The sequence below is a fragment of the Adiantum capillus-veneris genome, chromosome 5 (assembly GCF_014529385.1).
Source record: "Adiantum capillus-veneris isolate H3 chromosome 5, ASM1452938v2, whole genome shotgun sequence".
In the NCBI taxonomy this organism is placed as follows: Eukaryota; Viridiplantae; Streptophyta; class Polypodiopsida; order Polypodiales; family Pteridaceae; genus Adiantum; species Adiantum capillus-veneris.
Window position 1 is genome coordinate 136,096,494 of NC_140935.1, and position 9,666 is coordinate 136,106,159.

The window sequence follows — 9,666 nt, forward strand, 5'->3', positions numbered from 1 at the left end:
TTTGCTTTTTTTGTTGCTTTGGCTTCAACCCATTTTGTGAGATAGTCTGTAGCCACAATGATATATTGGGTATGGGTGCGTATGCAAGGGGTGAAATAGGCCCCACGAAATCAATTCCCCATTTTGCAAATGCCCGTGCTCCCATCATTGGCCGTAGTGGCATCTCATCTTTCTTTATCGGCACCTTAGTGCGCTGACATGCGTCACAACGCTTTACAAATTCCTCAGCGTCCATGTGCAATGTAGGCCACTATATCCTTGCGGTTAAGAAAATTTGTGCCATCTTATCACCTGAAAAATGGCCTCCACTTATTCCTCCATGTGCATGTTCTAAAATCATCAGGTATTCACTTTCACTTGCACATATTCTAAGTTGATTGTCCTTTCCTCGCTGGTAGAGTTGATTTTCAATTAAAGTAAAGTCTCGAGCCTCTAACTCTATAGCCCTTTGTCACGCTTTTGTTACGTTTTCAAGAAATGTCCTTATTGTTAAGAAATCAATGATATATTGACTCCATGCAGGTGCAATGGTTACCTGAAACAATGTTGCATGATCCACCAGTCATTTGGCACTACATATAGTACAATTGTTAACATAAGCATGTGTGTTTGCATACATAGTTGGCCAATAAACTCCTAAGTGTTTCAATCTTTGGTGTGTTTTTATTGTTGAACAATGAAATGCACAGTCTCGGATGTGCGCTTCTTCAAGATAACACTCAAATTCCTCTGGATTTATACATAATCGTAGAATTTGGTCCGAGCCTAGTTGGTACAGTCGTCCCGCAATCAACTGAAAGTTTTTTGTTTGTCGAAATGTTTGTTGTTTGGATCCGTCTTCTTTGTTATCAAATCTACCTCTAAAGGAAAGAATGCTAACAATTTCTTGAGACTATTTGGGTATCATTTCAATATTGAAAAGATAAGCGTCAGGTATGTCATCATCTACTCCTTCAGGAGCTTCCCCATTTTGCAATCATGAAAGATGATCCGCTCGTAGATGAGTTTATCTTTTTTTACTACCACTGTGAAGTCAAACTCTAGCAGTATAATAAACCAGCGTACAATTCTCCCAGTATTGCATGGTTTATTTACTAGATACAGAAGAGCTTGATGATTTGTGAAGAACACAAATTTGTTTGCAAGCAAGTAATGCCGAAATTTCTTTACAGCATATATCATTACTAATCCCTCTCTTTCAATGGTGGTGTAGTTCTTTTCTGCACTATTTAGCTGTCAGCTCGCATAACAAACTGGGAAATCCATTGTTCCGTCTCCAGGTTGAGCCAGAATACTCCCAATTGCGTATGCAGGGGCATCAATGTGAACATGGAATATTTTTTCTCAATCTGGTGCTTTAAGTACAGGTGATGATACGAGGTTTTCCTTAAGCTTTTTGAATGAATTTTCACACTCCTCAGTCCAGTCGAAACTGACTATCCTTATCGCAAAATTTTGCCGTTGGGCTATCTGTAATGGTACATACATCCATTTGCTAGTATGTGTTCCCATTCCAGAGGTTCTAAGGCATCTTCGGGAAAAGGTTCCGGAATATAATCATTTTCCTCAATTGCTCTTTCTAAGATGCATTCCTCTCTTTTCTGCCCTAACCATGCTGGGAGTTCGGACCCTGCCAATGTAGCCAAATCAAACTCTTCCACGTGTGTCTGGTTCACATCCTTGTAACTATGGTCTTTTAGGTATATTTTGGTTGTAGTCTCCCCATGTTTGAGGTATATGTGGTCGTAACCCCAATCCTTGACCATCTTTAATTGTCTCATGAATGGTCTTCCCAAGGTGATCTTGTAATTGCTCTTTTTGTCGAAATCAACTATTGCAAATGTATGCTCATACTCAATTCTGCAAGAGGTGACAATTACTTTTTCTAAAATTCCTAGAGGCTTTTCCATGCACCCATCTGCCAGTTGCAATTTCATTCTGGTTGCTCTTAAAGCCGGTTTTCCCCATTTTTTCCAGATTTCTTTGGTGGTGATAGTGACTCCCACTCCACTGTCAAGAATAGATTTGGATACTACTCCGTGGAATTCCACTGGTAGTGTGGTATTTCCATCTTCTGCCTCGCAATATTCTCCCACCTTGTTTAAAGGTACAAGCCTAGTGTTTAGTTGAGGCTTGCCCAATTCTTTGACCCGTTCTTGAAGCTTCGAGGTAGGGTCTTTTACTCCAAATTTTTCTAAGCATTTGCCTATGGTGGTCCACATATTTGGTCGTAACCTCAGGAGTTCGGCTAATGTGATTGTGCATGCCACAGGTGTGGACAATAACTCAATCAACCCTTGTGAATCCATTACCTTGTTAGGAGAAAGTCTTTGAGATGGGATTGCTCTCACCTCAGACTTAGCTTCATACTCCCCTAGGTAAGAGGGTAGAGTTTTTAGCGAGTCTGGTTGGCTGTGCCCCAAAGTAATTGACCCCTGGTCCCCCCCTTGTGAATGCATATCAAAGTTCATTTGTGATCTTTCCTCAAATTCTTCAATGGGAGGTAAGATCTCATTTTTCTCTTCCCGGTGATATTTATTTGGTGGTTCACCCTGTTAGCTTCATTTGCTTCCCGGATTTGCTTCCACAGGTCATCTAGACTGTCACAATCCTTCCCCATCCCTACCAATGTTTTAGGCTGGAAGCCATCAATTGTCTCATCTGTTGTATTTGGCACTATGATAGGTTCTCTCCTATACTCAGAGGCAGTCATGAGTCCCTCCTTCATGTCTGCTTGTTTCTCTATAGTTGGTGTGATAGGGGTTGTAGTTGGCACCTCGTGCCAACTTGTAGGTTTACCAAGTGGGTTTTCTATCAAGATTGGGTTGTTTCAATCATCTTTTGACACATTTCCAACCTCTATTTTTCTAGTTCCCCATATGGATAAGTCATCCATCTTTGCTCTTGGTTTTGGTTGTTTTTGAGTCTGGCTTCGTATGCTTTTAAAAGTGCGTCAAGCTGCTCATTTACTTTTTCTACCAGCACTGATCCTTTCAATCTTGCACTTTTGGGTTCTAATATTTCCTTGGCCCCTTTGGTTGTAGCAGTGTGTGAACTTAAACTAGTTAGATCCTCTAACCGCTCCAATCTACCCTTTGTGTGTTTTAACTCCTTGGATAGAGCCGTTTGCTCTCGTTCTCTTCTGGATTTCATACAAGCCTTTCTAGCTTTCCAAGTGCTTCTTTGATTTTTCAATTCTGCACTAAGGGCATCGGTCTTTGGCTCTTCAATTATGGGTTTGTTTGTTCTTCTTTGAGTCTGTGCCCTTGTGACTGCCTGAATAGGTATTACTGTCTCATTTTCTGACCCTCCACTAGAAGGCACTGCTTCCATCATGTTCAAAGTAGTTTTTGCTCCTTTGCTCGGGTTCTTAGGGCAATTAGGAATCAAGTGAGTAATTCCACACTCATTACAATACGCATTGACTCTAATGATTTCATCGTGAGGACAGTCCCTTAGCCAATGATCTCCGCCACACTTGTAGCAGGGTCCCTTAGGCTGTTGAGGTGCTTCTCGAGCTCCTCTCTACTGGTACACATGCCTCTACCCGCCCATGCCTCCATTGGCTATGAACAATAATGTTCGTTTATCCAAGCTATATCTTCCTTCTCCTGCAGCTTGGGCAGCTGTTGGTGGTCCTGTACTTCCAATCATGCTCCAAGGTTCTTGCATTTTAGGTTCTTCCGGTGGGTAATAGACAGGATTTGCTGCATATCCATTGGAATCTTCATAATATGCATGCATAGGTACCAAAGCCTTCTCTTCTGGTTCGTTTATCATTGGCGCGTATCTTATGCCGACCGATGTACTCCTGGTAGGGGTGGTTGTTTCCCCAATACTGGTTGTGGTCTTTCAACTCCTGCAGGTCCTGGTAGGTTACCTGCTTGATACCTAGGCATCAGTGGGATTTGAGGAGATGCTACCTGAGCTTGGGGAGCATAAGGTTGCTCCCTCACATATCCTTTGTTATAATAACATTCCTCCGTCACATGGTTTGTCCATTTTTGTTCAATTGCACACCACTTCGACTACTTAGCCTGAGGCTTGGCATACATATCAAATTTTTTTAGCACTTCCTCCACAAGCTGCTCCTGGCTTACAACTACTTCTCCTCTTGGTGCTGTCTTAGCGGACTTGCTTCCACTTTGTTGTGAGGATGATTCGCCATCAAGTCCCTTGAATTCACCCTCCTTGTAGACCGCACAATTGTCTACAAGGTAAAGAGCTTCCTTGGTTAACTCATTTAACATTGTGTTCCTCTTCATATGTAAGTCCTTGTGGAGATCTGCGTTTCTCAGTCCTTGAATAAATATAAGCATAAGTCTGGACTGGGTTGGTAGTTCTTTCACAGGGCAGAACTTCACATATCTTTTTAGTCATAGGACTGTCTTTCGCACTGATTCCCTTTATTTCTGTTTGAATTTATCGATTTGTGAGACTGTATTATGAGCTATCCCCCTTTTTGAGAACTCCTCAATAAACTCGTCAAAAACCTCCTCCATAGACTCAAAATCTCTATGCTCCATGCAGTCAAACCAAGTGGCGCATCCTCTTCTAGGGTAAGTCCAAACCCTGAAAATTGAGTAGGGAACTCCAAAACTTCTTCAGCTCTAATTACCTGCACGAAGGCTGCTACATGATCCCTAGGATATCTATTTCCTGTGTATTTCTTGTTTACCCATTCTTGCACTTGAGAAGGTCTAATTCTACGATGGTCTACAAATCTCATCAATGGTTCTCCTCGTCCTACTCGATATACCTCCTCTGGCCTTCGGTAGTGGGAGGGTTCCTCTCCAAGAGGTGCTCCTAAGCCATAATTTCTGACGGTTCTTGCAAGAGGTGGTTCATCTCTTTGAAATCGTTCTATGGGTTGTCTTCCGGGCTCTACCGACTCTTGAGTTTTTGGCTTACTCTCGCCTTGATACTGTGAATAGAGTGGTGGTTCTTGTAAATCTCTTAGCCCTCATGCAGCCGGATAACCACCTCTGTTTTGGTTTTGTTCTAATGTCGCACTTTGTTGAATCCATGCCTGCAATGATGGTTGGGTTGCCTGTTGGTTCTGGTAGTTGAACGTCTGTTGTTCGTTAGAATGTGATGTTGCCTCATACTCCTCTAAAAATGGATATGTTGACTTGCTAGGGGTATAGGAGGACCTTGGTACTTCTTCGGGGGTATATGTTGATGTTTCTAGAACTGTTGCCTTATCTACCTCCTCTGGCCGAATTCGTTTGTATTCTCGCCCGTACTTGTCAACAAAAATGATATCCTTCCCCGTAGCAGTTTCATAAGAGAACAAGTAAAGAACCTTGTCATTGCTCATTTCATTTGGGTAGGGTTCTTTGCATTGAAAATAAGAGACTACTCCCTCTCTCTTATGCTTGTAAATTCCCACATTCTCATTATAGGTAGAGACTCTGGTTGTTTTTTTATCATACATAAAAAGAGCTCCACGTCAATCAATTTTAGGAGGCGGCTCTTGAGTTTCTGAGACCATTTTTTCCTTTGCCACGTTATCTCCATACCTGTTGTAATCCTCCGGGTTGCTAACTATCAGATAGTGGTTCCCCTTTTCATCTCGAAATCTATCTCCATCATCATAGACTTGAATTATCTCTAGCCTCTGAGAAAGACGTTCCTCTATACAAATACACTTGCGTCCCCGATAGTCAGAATAAACTAGGGCTTCCAGAGAGTTTGTTCCTTCTAAGAAGATTATAGTGAACTTGGCATTGTTCAAAGGGTTTTGGGAGGTGCTTCCTCCTAGCATTAGTCCTTCACCAGAGAAACCTCTTGGCTATTGACTACCCATCATGAAGAAGGACTTATCTGATGAAGTGTCAGTATCACTACCTTCCTCAATGATTGGGGCTAATGGATCTCGCCTTGCTTGAGTTACACTCTCCTCAGTGGATATTAAGCTCCCTTGATCACCTGCCAACTTTTGATCTCTAGGAATGTGTCCTGATCTTATATTCATCAAACTTAGCAATGCAATTTATCACAAATCCAACCATTCACCTGGCAAAGGATCAGTTTCCGCACAACTTCTTGCCTTACTGTTGAATATACCTATACACAAGCGTTTTAATTGGCAATCGAATCAAAGCTTTTAACCGCTAGAGGTGGTCTTAGTAATGATTGGTATAACTAAAGGGTTAACCCCAACCACTACTGTACTCTATACACTTTTGATTCTCTTGATTAGGTCTGCCAATTTTGGACTGTACACCACCCAAGTGTTTGTTAGTCTAGAGGTAAAGTCTTAATTCTGTCTTGGCTCCGTCAAAAAGGTCAAACAAAGTCCAATTTCACTTCTGAAAGAAGTTCTAGAACCCTTAAGTCAATTAGAACCTCCAGGTATGTCAACAGTTTAATTTTGTCCAAAAATTACCCTGTAGACATCCTACGCGTAGGATGTCTTTTTGCTCTGTTTCAGCCAAAATTTTCAATGTAGCTTTCCCTTGATGTGTTGAACTCACTGGTGTATTTACTTTTTGGTTTGGACACCTATAAGCTGGTCAACTAATCAGAAATCTGTTTCAGAAGCCTAATGTCCGTCCTGATGATTTTACTAATCAAATCAACTCCAAATTGGACCAAACTTGACTAGGAGGCTTGTCTAAGGCTATATGAGAGCTTGGTATGTCTCAAATAGGATTTTGGACTTTTCATCATGCATTAGACATACTACGCTAGCATGTTTTCTGCAACAGAATTTAACCGTATTTGGTCTAAAGCCTTTCCTTTGATGTGTTGAGCTCACGGGTGTGTTTAGATTTGTGTTTGAATGTCAACAGACCCCAAACTTAGCTATTCTAGCCTTTTTCAGTCAAAAATGCTAAAGTCTACTTAAACTCTAATTTTCTCACCCAATTAAGATGAGACCTTTCACATGCACTCAATAAATCATGTAGATCATGCACATGAAGACATCCTATGGTTTTGGTCTTAAAATAATGCCTTGACACAATTTGGGTAGGATGTTTGGCAATTTCTATCTTTTGGCCACAATCTATCAAGATATGGTCAATCTTCCACTTTCCAGGTGAAATTAGGGTAAAACCTACCTTCTTAACACTCTGGTCAACTCAGATTCTCCAGATTCCTGCCAGATCACCTTGTAGACATCCTACGCGTAGGATGTCTTTTTCCTTAAAGTTTAATTTTTCTCTGTTAGTGGGCTTCCCTATGCTCTGCAGATCTCTCAGCAATACTCACATAAACGTTTGGACTTCAATTCAGCTTCTAAACACAATTTACCGTCTTTTAAGCTCTTTGATGAGCCTAACAGCAAATATAACATGCATGAAGTGCTCCAGATCATAAATCATGATGTCCTACTTACCCTACTCCTACTCATCATGTGAGATGGAGATTTTGATGTCTCGGTTGCTTCCTGGCCTCTCACGGACTCTCAAGCTATCTTCTCACCACATCTACCACTCCGATTCCTACTCTCCACACCACAACCTAACTAATACTACCTAAGATCTAGGCCAGACACATGCTCCCTAAACTCCTCCTAAGACCTAGAGAGTCCACCACCCTCTGATCCTATCTAAATGTAAAATACGACTCTAGCAAGCCATAGAATCCCTATCCTCAAGGACTAGTCTCGATCACCTACCTAGGGTTTTTGTCTCCGACAGCGGCGCCAATGTTGGCGGATACGCCACGACAGACGTCAGCACAGCGAGAACTCACCTAACAGGATTTGTCAGCTAATAACGAAGCTCGATCCGCAGGCGCATGGAAGCAAGCATAGGGTGTCAACCTAACTCGATCGACTATTAACTACTTCCTACAGAGGTCTCTACCCAATGTCTAAGTTACAACCTTCAAAAGTACACAGGAGGAGATTTCCTACAACGCTTCCAAGAGCCAAATACCCATCATACCTTCTCGAAACGCTACGAAACTTGAGGGATTTCCTATTAACACCAATAGGCCACTCTCCCTAAGGTTCGTGACCCAAAATCCTACCCAAAAACACCTGGTGCAAAATCACGTAGGATGTCTAACAGGTTTTTGCAGGTCGTAGTTTCCAAAACTAAGGTGCCTAATCTGTAGCTCTACTCAATACGAATGCATGGATATGTTGAAATGCAAAAACAGACACCGTATGCTTACCGAATCACTAGAAATAGCTCGTGGTTCAATCTCACGAAGCCGAGCCATACATGCACAATGTAGGTGTTGGCGCGTAGCTCTCTCCGGGGGCAACACACTGCACTTCTTCGCACTCGATTCCGACCACCAGTGTGCGCATAGCGTCAAGATAAAATCTCACTCTCTCTCTCGTACACAGAATACGCTTCTCACAGACACCTCTTCAAATGAACAAAGGGGGTTTTCTTATTAAGGTCAAAATTTGGTATAAATACCTTCCAAATACAATATCTCATGTTCCAAAGTAAAATCCTACTCAGTATACTGGCAAAAATAATATACAAAATTGGAAACTTCTGCAAGCCCCAAGTGTTTACAAATGAAATTACAGGTTTTTTCTTAATCAGGGAATGACTATATAGGATTTCTTTCTTTTTGTATTCCGCCAGTCTCCAGTTCAGTGTGGCCGCCAGTATTCTACTAACACTCATCCCCGACATGACAGTAGAGTTGCTGCTTCAGTGGAGACTTTCGCGTATATTCAAAACAGACTCATAATGTGCATGTTGGGCCAGTAATGTAGGGCCGAATATATCTGTATTGATGGTGAAGAAGCCGGTGTACAAAGCTTCTTCAAAGGCCTGGAGGTGGTATGAGGGCAAGAACATTATTCGTTGGTAGAGGGCATGTATCACCTCATGGGAAGGTTGTGCAGACAGTTCATAAGCACATCTATATGTATCTTGGAAGAAGAATATGTTGTCTGTGGCTTGTCTAGGTTTAAAGACCTCAAAGACTACCAGAAGGGTTTTACATATCTTCCTGAGCATAATGCAAGAGAGGTCAGGCGAGCTAGCGAACAATTTAATGGCGCCCGTTAGGGTTTTCATCCTGTATTCCTCACTCATTCTCTCACCCGCCTTCAAGCCTGGCAGCTTTGGGTAGTTGAGCCACGTGGGGTGGCTTCACTTCAGCAATTCATGCTCCTTCCATGTCCGCATCCGTGGTATAGGGAAAAAGCTGAGGTTGTCTCTGATCATTTTAGGCGCCTCTACCAAATGAACTAAATACTGAGGGTATTTAGTGAGCCATTCCTTCCTCCATCTTGGTTGGGATTCTACAATGAGTTTAACCCCTTCTGGTTTGGTGACATCTTCATTGTAGAGTGGCACTATGGGCTCCTCTTTGATCCTCTTGTTGATTGTAGCTGCCTCATATTTGAGAAGAGGACAGGGGCGAGAGGGTTGTAGCCATTCATGTCGGATGACATTTGCATCTAATTTCCACTGCATTGCTTCTTTTGCGGTGTCCTTTATAGCTGCTTCTGACTTTCTATAGATTGTCTTCTTCTTCTTGTGTCAGATCCCGGGGCTCTTGTAATGATCCCTCAAGAATGTAATCTTGTATTATGGTGTCCACCGGATCTGACACATTCTCTATATCAATTCCTTCCGTTGCAGTTGGCCCCTGACACTGTTGACGTTCTTCACTTGTTTGGCCCTGAAGTTCATCCAGTTGCTTCTGTAAATTGTCTTTTTCTATCTGAGCTTGTTTTGT